This window comes from Piliocolobus tephrosceles, chromosome 4 (assembly GCF_002776525.5).
Source record: "Piliocolobus tephrosceles isolate RC106 chromosome 4, ASM277652v3, whole genome shotgun sequence".
In the NCBI taxonomy this organism is placed as follows: Eukaryota; Metazoa; Chordata; class Mammalia; order Primates; family Cercopithecidae; genus Piliocolobus; species Piliocolobus tephrosceles.
In genome coordinates this window covers 73090562-73102835 of record NC_045437.1, presented here as the reverse complement: position 1 = coordinate 73102835, position 12274 = coordinate 73090562, and the positions used below count along the sequence as shown (strand labels likewise).

General features: G+C 41.8%; 1 protein-coding gene and 1 pseudogene across 3 annotated transcripts in view; both read right to left on the bottom strand.

The window, feature by feature from the left end:
• IQGAP2 (IQ motif containing GTPase activating protein 2) overlaps nt 1-12274 on the bottom strand; it is a 321912-nt gene that overhangs the window by 223464 nt on the left and 86174 nt on the right. The gene's annotated exons all lie outside the window — the stretch shown is intronic.
• Nucleotides 9822-11154, bottom strand: LOC111532723 (annotated as a pseudogene). Its single transcript, XR_003309430.1, has one exon. The product of XR_003309430.1 is annotated as a nucleophosmin pseudogene (transcript).

Below are 12274 nucleotides of genomic sequence, written 5' to 3'. Positions count from 1 at the left end.
AAGGAAAGGAAAGGAAAGGAAAGGAAAGGAAAGGAAAGGAAAGGAAAAGAAGCAAGAAAGCAAGCAAGAAAGAAAGATTTGGTAGGTTTGCCTCTACTATGTTTGAAACACATGTGAATACGAATACCATTTGTAGCAAACAGACTCCCTCTGCATGATTCCCCCACAACATTCATACCTTCAGGTAGGCCCCTCTCCCTGAGTATGGACAGAACCTGTGATTTGCCTCTACCCAACAGTAGATGGCAAGGGGGACAGACTGTACTCTCGTGATTACCTTGCATCATATGAGACTCTGTCTTACTGGCAGACCTGGGCTTTGTCTTTCTCACTCTCCTTTCTTGCTGGCTTTGAAGTGCAAGCTCCCGTGAATCCGTCAACCCCAGGAAACACAGTGTTGCTGACCGTCACCCAAGGAGGGAACCAGATGCCTTTCTAGCTGAGCCTACAGATGAGAACCCAGTCCCAGTCCACACTTTAAGGCAGCCTTGGAAGACCCTAAGTACAGGACCCATAAAGCTGTGCCCACATTTCTGAGCTAAAGAAACCATTAGATGATAAATATGTAAGCTGCTAAGTTTAGGTAACAGAAAGCAAATATATCATTACTGTAGTCATTCTCTGTAAAGTTAGTAATCACTTCCTAATTCAAGGTTTCCAAGTTTGGTTCTCTTGAAGGAAGCGCCATGCCACCTCTGAGGGCTGCTCTTCATAAGAAGAGTCATTTGTTCACTGAGCTTCACTCTGTGCTAAGAGCTTTGCACACACTTACCTCAACAACCTCAACACTACCTGATACGGTTTGGATGTTTGTCCTCTCCAAATCTCATCTTGAAATGTGATTCCCGATGTTGGAGGTGGGGCCTTGTGGGAGGTGATTGGACGATGGAGGCAGATCTCAAGAATGGCTCTGTGCCATCCCCTTGGCGATAAGTGAGTTCTCACCCAGGTAGTTCATACAAGATCGGGTTGTTTGAGTCTGGGACCTTCCCCTTCTCTCTCCGTCTCCCGCCATGTGGTACACAGGCTACCTCCTCACCTTCCGCCATGACTGTAAGTTCCCTGAGGCCCTCTCCAGAAGCAGACATGAGCACCACGTTTCCTGCATTGCCTGCAAAACTATGAGGCCATTAAACCTCTTTTCTTTATAAATTACTCAGCCTCAGGTATTTCTTTATAGTGACTCAAGAATGAATTAACACACTACCCCGCAATGGTTCTACGAGGAGAGGGATGATTATTATATCCATTTCAAACACAACTTCTCCTTCCCAAACTCTACTCCTGCCAGCTGGTCCCTGGGAGCCCAGTAAGGCCTTCCCTCTGCCCTCCAGAAACGGAGTCACCTGAGCAATTCTGTCCGTCTAACCAAAAAGAGCCTAAAGGTCCAAACTGATCATGATAAGCCCATGTCCTACCTAACAGGCTCATGCCCTTGGACACAGCTCACTGTTAAACTATCAAACACCACATAAAAGCATGAACATGCAGAGTAGACTGCTTGTGCTCTAGGCTGGTGCCTCTGAGTGTGGGTTCAACCAGTGCTTCTCAACCATTTTCATTACTGTACTCACCCTGAGGATATTTTCAAAACATAGATATATTGTATATCTTGTATATATAAGTATGTATATCTGTGCTTTATACATTTAAATAGGGTGTTTTTTGGTTTTCCTTTTTTTTTTTTTTTTTTTTTTGCCTTCCAAGAACCAATGTTTGCCTCCTGCAGGGAGATACTGCCTCCACTGACAAATGGGTTATGTAATTAAAAGAAAACACCCTCACAGTCTAAATGCAAACTTTTCAGCTGGGAATTTAGAAAGGTCCCAATTCACTTTTGAAAGTTACTTATAAGATGACAGGCTAACTAATGAAAAGTTATCCAAAGGTTTGCACAAGTCCACGTTCTCTATTCTGATTTCCTGAATCTTCTTCGACAGCTTTCTTTAATGGGGAGGGGTTAGGGAGAAGGAGGGGTGAGTGTGTCTGTGTGTGTCAATGATGCGTGTGTGCACAGGAGAAAAACAGGCTAGGTGACAAGACCGAAAACAAAAACAAAACTAAAAAACTCCTTTGGTGTGGTCCTTTTAGGAATTATTCTTTTCCATCTGGTATTCTATCATGTGCTTGTTGTTGTTTAGCATTTAGTACTGTGTGTGTTTAGTTCTTGAATTAAGAGGCAACAGAATGCTAAGGGCATGTACCATTGTGGGGGTATCTGAAATTCCCCCAAGATAGTAATGATGGAGAACTTGTCACTGTTGTTAGGAATAACTGGAATGCACCCAGACCATGCAAGCCAGAGAACCAGAGGACCTTATCCTTTGGTTACAACATTTTTATCCTCCACTTTAGCCTTGCAGATTACAAATCCTCTCTAATATGTGACTGAACCCTTTTGCCACGTTTCTTTTATTTGAAAAGCCGCTTTCAAGTTTCCCTCTCTAATTATTGTGTCTATTTTATAGAACTTTGCTCTAAGAAATCAAAGAGAAAATACATCATTTGAAGAAAACAAATAACAGGTAAAATATACAGCTGGCCCTTCGTATCTGTGGGTTCTTCATCTGTGGATTCAACCAACTGCAGATCAACCAACTGATCTGCAGTTGGTTGAACTAACAAGACAACAATAAAAAAAATACAAATTTAAAGAACAACACAGTAGAACAACTATTTACATAACATTTACATTGCATTAGGTATTATAATAATCTAGAGATGATCTAGAATATGGGAAGATGTGCATAGGTTATATGCAAATACTACATCACGTTATAGCACAGACTGGAGCATCTGTGGAAGCTCCTGGAACCAATTCCCCAAGGACACCAAGGGGCAACTATATTTGGAATTTAGGCCATGACAGGATCAACCTTTCTTTCTCATAACCAAAATCCACTTGGTAAGGGGAAAAAGTTAACTAGGCCTTACTAGTAAGAGCAAATAAATTACAAATCATTTGACAAATATTGACTGAGCTTCTTCTTTGTACCAGGCACCATTCTAGACATTTGAGACACACTGATAAACAAAACAGAAGCTGATTTCTGCCTTACAGAGTCTACTAAATAAAAAGAAAAAAAAAAATCACTAAATTAAATACTTCCAAAAAAAGAACCTACCTATGGGGTGGGGGGATCAGTGTGGAGGATCTGACAAGAAAAAATAGTAAATGACACATCATGACAGGAGGCAATCAGTCATGACAACAAAAGGTAGGACAGGGTCAGAATGGTCAGAAGGGCCAGGGTTAGGGCTGGGGGACAGGTTACAATTGTAAATATGGTGGTCAGTGACACTTCAGCAGACTTCAAAGAGGTGAGAAATCAGACGTGGAGACACACAGGGAAGAAGGGGCCTCTGGGAGCTTTACAGGGGTAAGAGGAACAGCAAGGAGGCCAGTGTGCTCACAGGAGCACACTCAGTGGCTGAGCAGGAGACGAGGCCAGATGGGTGGTGAGGGGCAGGCGGGGCCCTGTGGATCCTCATGAGGACTTTGGCTTTTACTCTGGGTGCGACAGGAGCCATTGTGAGTGTGGGGAAGAGAAGTGATGCAACCTGACTTAAGATTTAAATGGATCACCCTGGCTGCAATGTTGAGAACAGAGCAAGTGGGGACAAGGGAAGCAGCAGGAGACCAGTTAAAAGGAACGGAAGTTGACAGCATCAGGGAGATGTCCAGTTAAGTGACTAAAGCAGCACGGGCAGCATTGTTTGTTTCACTGTGAACAAAGCCCAGATCTGTAATCCACAATCTGCATATCCTGTGCAGATACTCATGCTGGTACTCATATCAGTTAATCAGCACCCTATCACCTCCTATGGATTTTCCTTCAGGTTGGAATCTTCTCACTATAAATGTGACAACTCAGGTGATTTTGTTTTCATGCCCCTTTCTCCTCAAGGGACACTACTCATCATAGACTCTCCATGGCCTGGCACATGGGACTCACTTTGTAGAATGAGTGAAGAGCGGACTGTGTCTTGGGTTGGGATGCTCCCTGCCTATACTACTGCAAAAGTCTCCTTCTCTGCCCAGTATTCCTCCGCTCTCATCACTAGGACTTGTTTGCTTCCATTTCTTCAAAGTTACAAAACCTTCACACACTCTTCTGTATGTCAGGATAACACCCAAATATCTTTAGCCTAACCATCAAGGCTCTCCATAACTGGCTTCTGGATTCCTTTCTTCCTTCCCTCCCACTGCTAATTCCAGAACAGGAAATCTCTGCTCCAACCTTTTGCCCAAATACCTTGCTCCTTCTCAACGCTAATCTTTTCCTTGTGCTCCTCCTCGTTCCTTCACCCCAGCTTATGGAAATCCTATTCATCCCAAGGCAATATCCCAGTGCTATCTTTTCCTTCAGGCTCTGACCGCTACCAGCAACATGCTTGCTCCCACTCTGCCTTCCAGGGACAGGAGGCCTGAGCCATCCTGCACCTCACACTCCAGAGAACACGGCCTGAAAGCAGTCCACAGGCGCACGCTGTGCTTTGTTTCACTTTACAGCTCCTCTGTTTACCAGAAAAGCAACCTTCCTCAGGTACATGCCTGATTTCCCGACCCCAGGTAAGAACTACGGGGGCCAAATGCATCTCAAACTTCTCCGAATCCCTTTTCACAACCTCAGCAGATTCATACAGTTGATCAACATTTACTGATGACATGCTTATGAAGTTATTACTAAGGTAATGAACCGGGCTGTGTCTCATTACAGCCTTTCTATGACATGGGAGAAGGCAGGTGAGCAAACCAACAATGACTGCCCAGTGCAGGACATAATAAGAAAGGTGGACTGGGTGTTCCAGGAGCATTGAGAGGAGACAAATCAGTAACTCTGGGTATGCAGAGCCATGGGAGGTGCAGAACAAATGCCAGGGAGAACTTCTGGAGATGAAGGTACAACTCGAAGGTCCTAAAGGACTTGTGAGTTATGCCGGGCATTTAAGGTGAGGGGAGCAGCATGTTTGGAGACATAAATTAGGCAGAGAACCATAAGGAACTTGTTTTGCCCGGAGGGTAGTAGGTACGTGAGAGAAGAGAAAAAGAGGACTGAACAACCAACAGGAGCCAGGTATTTGATGATGGCTATCAGAGGCTAAAGCACATGTCAGGAAAAGAGAAAAGGTATGGGAAGATGAGAAACATCAAGAAATCCTGCATACTGGCCAGGTGCGGTGGCTCACGCCTGTAATTCCAGCACTTTGGGAGGCCAAGGTCGGAGGATCACTTGTGCCCAGGAGTTTGAGACGAGATTGGGCAATATAGTGAGATCTTATCTCTACAAAAAAATAAAAAATAATAATTAAAAAAAAAGAAATCCTGCATACCTCTCAACAGATAAAAAGCCCTATAAAACTATAACACTGTTACCAATTCTATTTAGCACAACTCACAGAAACATTTATTAATTAAACAGTATTGTTTCACATTATTTAATTAAAGTATGAGAAAAAAAGGCATCTTCCTAACCTTTCCACTGTATTCCATCTAGTAAGACTTTTTCAAGGTTTAGCAAACAAAACACCCCCAGAGAGCCAGTGCTAACCATTCAGAGAAGCATCAACAAGAACATGAATAGTTTCATCATGTTTATACAAACATATCATAAAACACAGCAAGGACAACATGCAAGACAGAAACAATCTTCCAGGAAGTAGAGGAAGTGAGAGCATTTTAAAGCACATGTCAATTATGTCAATTATAACACATGTATTACTATGTAAAGATGCAATAATGCCACGAAAGTTTCCAGCTGATAAACCCAAGGACTCAAAAAAAAAAAAAAAAGATGAAAATCTCCAATGCCACATATTCTAAATGTCATATGCATTTTACCAGGCTTTCCTTTTAGGGGTGCCAAGGAATATGCTTTTAAACTTGAATATTTAAAGAAAAATGCTCAAGGTTGTTCAGCCCTTTCAACTATGCCTTAATCTGTTCAGTTTAAATACATTCTGCCACACAGATTCCATAGTATTTTTTTTTAACGTAATGGTCTTTTCATGTTTGAAAGTCAGAATAGAAATAAAGTAGTATTCAGCTGAAAAATTTTAAAAGGCCCTATAACCTACACAGTTCCTTGCTGACTGTTATAACAATGACACCAAAATAGCTTTTTTCTCATAGCTACTATTATGTTTTAAGCTACATTTTGGCCAGGCTGCCCCACTTGAGTGGGACCTCAGGGTTTTACATAGTTATTGCTGAATCCTTCATTCTCTCTACATCCACCCCACTGCTCCTAACTCCTAATGGTCACTAAAAGCATTCCAAACAAAGAACATTAATTTTATTTTTAGATTTAAGTCACTATTTGATAAATGCCTTTAGGTAGTTCATAAGTGGATAAGGAAACAAATAAAAATGGGCATTCCAGGGTGATGGCTGTTTATTAACTCAGAAATTAAATCCAGATACAAAGTTATCTTTCTCCCCTCAAAGTACCAGCAATCCCACACTGGTAAAATTCCTGAGAATATTGCATATTGTTACATATGCAAGCTCCTAGAGTAGACCAGAGTTGCCTAAATTAATCATCCTCAATCTTGTTGCACACTAAAAAAAGAGATACCAGGAGAAAGTTTTTCTCTTCAATGCTTGTAACATAAAACCTGTCTTCCTCCTGGGAAGTCTGCAAGAATGAAAACGGGTATAAGGCAATTTACATTTCAATGAAAAGCACTGTTTAGAGTGAATTGTTATTTCCAACTGGCACTCTCAATTTGAGGCACACATTTGAAATACCATGGTGAGCTGCCAACAGAACTCTCTTCACACATTGTGTCAGGGGCTAAGAAATTTCCTTGCAGCCAGGTTAACAAAGTAAAGTGAATGTGGGTGGTGAAGTCCGTAGCATGCATATGTGTGGTGTGTGTGTGTGTCTGACAGAGGAGGTGAAAAGGGAAATGAGAAACAGGAGTCAGAAACAATCCTCATAAAAACAACAGCTTAATTCAGATTTTATCAAGATAAACTATTATTCTTAAAAGTGTATGTGGACTGGGCACGGTGGCTCACGCCTGTAATCCCAGCACTTTGGGAGGCCAAGGCGGACAGATCACGTGAGGTCAGGAGCTGGAGACCAGCCCGGCCAACAATGGTGAAACCCCATCTCTACTAAAAAAAAATCCAAAAAAGTTAGCCTGGTATGGAGGTGTGCACCTATAGCCCCAGCTACTTGGGAGGCTGAGGCAGAAGAATCGCTTGAACCTGGGAGGTAGAGCTTGCAGTGAGCCAAGATCACGCCACTGCACTCCAGCCTGGGTGACGGAGCGAGACCCCATCTCAAAAACAAACAAACAAACAACAAAAACAAAAAAAACTGTATGTGGAAGAGGTCAGGGATGGGGGTGGGGTGAAAAGATGAAAGGACATTTTTACTGGCAAAAGATGTTTTCCTAAAAAAAGTTACTTCTTGGCCTGAGAAGTGACAGAAAGCAAAGGTATCAGGTCTAGCAGACAAAACTATAGAGTTTAAATCAGGAAATGCAGACTCCAGAGACACTCACTGGAAGGACTGTGTGCAGTCTCTGGACTGCAGGGACCAACCTGCTCTCACCAGGCAGGCTCTCCAGAACAGCTCATCCACAGGTCAAACTGTTCACCTGCACGTTCGTTCCATGCAACCCTACCACTGCGAGGCACAGAGGGAGAGAGGACAAGGCTGTAGCAGGCCCAAGCTGGGAAGGAGATTAGAACACAAGGGAAGAACAAGGAGCTGGGAGCCTGGCTTCACATCTGGGGTCACCCTTTTCCAGTCATGTGACCTTGAATGATTACTGAACCTCCTACCTGAACGGAGGAACAATACTGACGTCATAGGACTGCTGTGGGGGCTGGATTTAACAGTGGATAGGACAACTTAGCCAGGTGCTTGGCCTTTCAAGGTATGATATTTATTAGCTCCCATCTGTCCTTCCCAAGCCCACACACCAAGAGAATCTGAAAGCAGAAACTTTTGCCTCTGTTTTAGAAGCTAACAGATGGCTAATCTTACTAATATAAGCTGGTGGATTAGTCCAGCAATTACAGGGAAAGGGCAAACCTACAACCTCTCTCCTTGAGGCAACATGTACCTTGTATCTTCATACCTCCCTTACTGAAGCAAAACCTGATCAAACTGTTCAAAGAAATGACTTGTATATAAACAAGATGAATCCTCAAAAGATGAATTATTGAATCTCAGTTTCTCTGACCTTTCCCCAAATGGATATATTTTTATATCAGAAGAATTTTATTCTAGAAAGTTGACCTTGTAGTTTATTGTTATTCAGAAGCATAGACTCTTTCACAGGATACTTGATATTTTACCCTACACTGCTCCCCTAGGTCAATCTTAAAAGATAGGCATTCATTATAAACTGAAAACCAAGACAAAAACAACCAATTTTTTTTTTTTAAAGAATATTTAATCTATAAAAGAAGGATCTGACCTTAGGTGGATTAATAGACCTTGATTAACAGACACCACAGACAAATGTCACAAACACTTTGATGCCAAAGAGTAAGCTAATTTCTCACTAACAAGAATTTCTCCTTCCCTTCACCTCACATTTACAATAATTTAAATGAAGGTTAGGAACTGACAACTATCAGTTACCAAGTCCCGAGGAAAGTGTGCTCACTGCTAAAACAGTTTTTGTATCCATTATTACATCCAGTGCTTACAGCAGTCCTATGACTTAGGTGTTATTCCCCAAGAAAACGAAGGATGAGAGGCTCAGTGATCATTTAAGGTCACATGAATGGCAAGGGGTGATCCCCAGACGTGAGGACAGCTTCCATGAGCCCTAAACTCTTTTCCGGCTAGGGCCTGATAGTTTCCTCCCTGTCCCGAGTCATGGCTTCCCAATATGGTTCTACCATTTTGAATTTTGAAAAGGACTGGACATATTTCATGTGTCTGAATATTCAAACATGTTTTCTAACCCACTGCTTCAGGACAGCTTTGGGCTCTGTGTTCTGGAGGTGAGCTGTACCAGAACAGAGTAGAGAACACACAGATGCAGTGTCTGGCCAATGTACCCCTACCCCACGTAGGAAAAGACCCTGCCTCCTATTCTTTCACCCCGCTGCATAAAAAAAAGCATATACATGTGCCTGAGCACCACTGCATGCAGATCTGCCTGGAGGGTTGGTGACGTGGAGGAGGGAAGCTGCCTTATGATGAAAGGTTGGAATAGCTAGACTCCAATATCCACTTTGCAACATCTTCAAACTTGAATTTGCATACCAATGTACAAACAAAAGCCAACTTCAATTAATAAATAATACTAAAAAGATAAACTTTTTTCTTACAGTGATCTTAACTGTAAGATCCACATCCACATCCCCCGATTCTAGCTGACAATATGAAATACCAATAGGCCAGGCACGGTGACTCATGCCTGTAATCCCAGCACTTTGGGAGGCCAAGGTGGGCGGATCACAAGGTCAGGAGTTCGAGACCAGCCTGGCCAACATGGTGAAACCCCGTCTCTATTAAAAATCCAAAAATTAGCTGGGCGTGGTGGTGGGCACCTATAATCCCAGCTACTCAGGAGGGTGAGGCAGGAAAACTGCTTGAACCTGGGAGGCGGAGATTACAGTGAGCCGAGATTGTGCCACTGCATTCCAGCCTGGGTGACAGGGTAAGACTCCATCTCAAAAAAATAAAAAAAAAACAGAAATACTGATAAACACATACACAGCAATCAAAGTGTGTAAAAATAGCACTATTACATATTACATTAACAAGACACTATTGTATTTAAAACAGCGTTTGGCATGGATCAAATGCTCAGTTATGATAAATGCAGGTGACTAAATAAAAAAATTTTTTTTTTTTTTTTACTTTATTAAAATACTGAGTTTTATTTCACATGTATATTTTTGTCTCCCCACCATTTCCATGTCTGACCACCGCTACTACTATGTCCTATCATAACATTCCATACATACTTAAAACCAAGCAAAGGGTGGAGTTCCATCTTTAAAAACTAAACAGGCATTTTGGACAACACATTCTTGGCAATGGAACCTGGACAACATTTATCAAACACGGTAGGGAAAGTTCTCACTCTGCATTATAAAAAGGACAGCCAGATAGCAACTGTTACAGAAATGAAATAAGACGGAAAATTTTTAACAAATTGTTTAAACTATTTTCTTAAAGAGACTTCCTCCACTGCCAGAGATCTTGAATAGCCTCTTGGTCAGTCTTCCGGAAGCAATTCTTCACATAATTGATGAACTTGGCTTCCACTTTGGGAAGAGAGCCACCTTTTTCTATACTTGCTTGCATTTTTGCTTTAATGTCTTCTACAGAACTAGGTCCTTTTGGTGTTTTAGGAGTTTTTTCCTGTTTTTTGAAGGATTCTTGTCCTTTTGATCTTGGTGTTGATGATGGTTTTGAGTCTTTCCCATTCTGATTTGACTTTTGTGCATTTTTGGCTGGAGTATCTCGTATAGATTTCTTCACTGGTGCTTTTTCTTCAGCTTCCTCATCATCAAAATCATCATCATCTTCATCATCATCATCATCATCATCATCATCATCATCATCATCTTCATCAGCAGCAGCAAGTTTTACTTTTTTCTGTGGAACCTTGCTACCACCTCCAGGGGCAGACCGCTTTCCAGATATACTTAAGAGTTTCACGTCCTCCTCCTCTTCATCTTCTGACTCTGCATCTTCCTCCACAGCTACTAAGTGCTGCCCACTAATATGCACTGGCCCTGAACCACACTTCAACCTTAAGACCACTGGTGGTGTTATTTCAAAGCCCCCAAGGGAAACCGTTGGCTGTACAGACATTTTCAAAGTTGCCAGTGTTACTTTAATTGGACTGCCTTCGTAATTCATTGCCTCTGCTTCAACAATGTGCAATTCATCCTTTGCACCGGCCCCTAAACTGACCGTTCTTAAAGATAACTGGTGCTCATTTTCATCATTATCCACCTTAAAGTGATAATCTTTGTCGGCCTTTAGTTCACAACCGAAAAGATAGTTCTGGGGCCTCAGGGGGCTCATGTCCATATCCATCGAATCTTCCATCAGGTGGCGGCACGCACTTAGGTAGGAGAGAAGGCGGACGGAGATACACGAACGCTGCTCCACAGAACAGCCGCGCAGGACGGAATCACACCAGGCTAAATAAAAAATTAAACATCATATATTCTAGATAGTCTTCAGGCTAAATAATTAGTAACCTCATAGGTAAGAAAATTTGCAGCCGGGCACGGTGGCTCATGCCTGTAATCCCAGCACTTTGGGAGGCCGAGGCGGGTGGATCACGAGAGCAGGAGCTCAAGACCAGCCTGACCAACATGGTGAAACCCCGTCTCTACTAAAAATACAACAATTACTGGGCGTGGTGGCACGTGCCTGTAATCCCAGCTACTCAGGAGACTGAGGCAGAAGAATTGCTTGAACCCGGGAGGCAGAGGTTGCAGTGAGCCGAAATGACGCCACTGCACTCCAGCCTGGGCAATAGAGCGAGACTCCATCTCAAAAAAAAAAAAAAAAAAAGAGAAAGAAAGAAAGAAAATTTGCCTAGGACAGATATAAAAAGGAAAATAAATGAGAAACAGCTCACTTGTTACTTATGACTCAGCTTGTAATGGTGGCTACAGAGGCAAACAAAACAAAACAAAACTCTGAAGAAGTTTAAAGTCAGTGATCTTTTTATGATATTTAGATATACAATCAGCTTCTTTTACATGGGTGTTGTCACTCTTAAGGGTGTGATAACATTGATTTTATTAAAGAAATCCTTGCTTTAAAAAAAAAAAAAATCACTGCATTGGCAAAATAACTTTAATTTGTTTAGGAAAAACTTCCACCTAGTCATCTGACAGGACTTCAGCGCTACTTAAGCAAAGTTAAATAGAAGCATCTAACAGGTTGATAACTGTGCTTAAGGTCTGAAATTGATGAAATTTATGTATTGAGGAAGAAAATGAGTTTATTTCAACATAAAGCAGTATATTAATATAAGCCTGAAACATCACTCACATTATAAGCTAATACATGGTGAAATCATTTGATGGGGGGAGATAAAACTGGGCAGAATTTTAAATCCATGTTTTGGAGACCCAAACGAAATCTAAGCTAATATTTATGTATAGGGCAAACATGCTGCAATCAAATGAGATTTCTTTATTTAAAAGATGGCTAAAAATTTCCACGATAAGCTTTTCAAGCTGTAACCTTTTGTACTTTTAGTCCTTGGCAACTTTTTTCATGAAGGTTCAGCTGAACACCTTTATACCAAAGCAAATTCTTCC